A 1,494-nucleotide genomic window follows, 5' to 3' on the forward strand; every position below is an offset into this window, starting at 1 on the left:
TGTGTGTGTGTGTGTGTGTGTGTGTGTGTGTGTGTGTGTGTGTGTGTGTGTGTGTGTGTGTGTGTGTGTGTGTGTGTGTGTTCCTTTGTGTCTGTGTGTGTACATATATGTATGCATGCATAATATAGCTTCATATTTACATGTATATGTATCTATAATTATGTACGTATGTACAAGTACACACACACGCACGCATGCACATACATATATATTTATATATACACATATATATTTACATATATATATATATATATATATGTGTGTGTGTGTGTGTATGCATGTTATATGCATATATGTATATGTATATATACATCTGCGTGTGTACATATGTGTGTACATGTGTGTACATATGTGTTATTTCTGCTTTGTATTTTTACCCATTCCTGGCACTTTTACCTCGTATCGTATTGGGATTTATTGCCTCCTACCAACATCTTTCGTTTCTTGTTACTTTTTCAACAATTTTTTTGTGTTTTTTTTTTGTTGTTTTTTTTTGGTGGGGGGTTACCTTTCTTCTCTCTCTAAACTCTGTTGTGCATTTACGAAACCATTCCTGAGAGGTCCAGGAGATATATATTTAGACTGTCACTATGACTATATATTACCACCCCGTCATAGCATCAACACGCTGGACACTCAGCCTTATTTCGCTTTGTTCATTCTGTAAATTGCCTGACCATGATAGTGGAGATACAATATAACAACCGTGCTGATAACGCCTTTCAATTCAGGAACATGTGTCCATAGAGACATGTCAAATTTGAAAAATACTTCATTCATATTATTATCTTCCCTACTAACTTGAAGTTGGCTGTAACTGCTATCAAGGATGTTCTCGCCTCTCTCTGGAGGCGGAGATACTTTTTGATATCATTTAATAAACAATCACTCATATTTTGGGGTTTTTTTATCACTGACCATCCTGAGTTATTGAGTTTGTGTTCCTGTACAATCTACAAAGTCCTACTCACTTGTGAGTATGACTTGCGAGTATGACGTGGCAGGTTGTTCGTTACTCTCCGCAAAGTGGTCATCGAGTTGCACTCGGGGAACTGAATAAAATGGAATAATATTAGAGGAAATTTATTCATTCGTACGTGCACAGAAACACATAGATGCAGTAAAGGCGGGTAGTTTAGCGGTTAAGGCATTTGGCTCATGACCGTAAGATTGTGAGTTCGAGTTCCAGCCATGCGTTATGTCCTTGAGGAAGATGTTGTTCTAGTCCACTCAGCTGGCACAAATGAGCTGTACCTGTAATACAAAGGGAACCAGCCTTATCACATCCCCTGTCATGCTGAATCAACCCGAGAACCACATTAAGAGTACGCGTGTCTGTGGAGTATTCAGCCACTTGCACGTTAATTTCACGAATAGGCTGTCACGTTGATCGGATCAAAGTGGAACATTCGTCGTCGTAACCGACGAAAGGTCAGTCTACATATATATACACACACACACACACACATATATATATATATATATATATATATA

Source organism: Octopus bimaculoides, chromosome 6 (genome assembly GCF_001194135.2).
Source record: "Octopus bimaculoides isolate UCB-OBI-ISO-001 chromosome 6, ASM119413v2, whole genome shotgun sequence".
NCBI classification, from domain to species: Eukaryota; Metazoa; Mollusca; class Cephalopoda; order Octopoda; family Octopodidae; genus Octopus; species Octopus bimaculoides.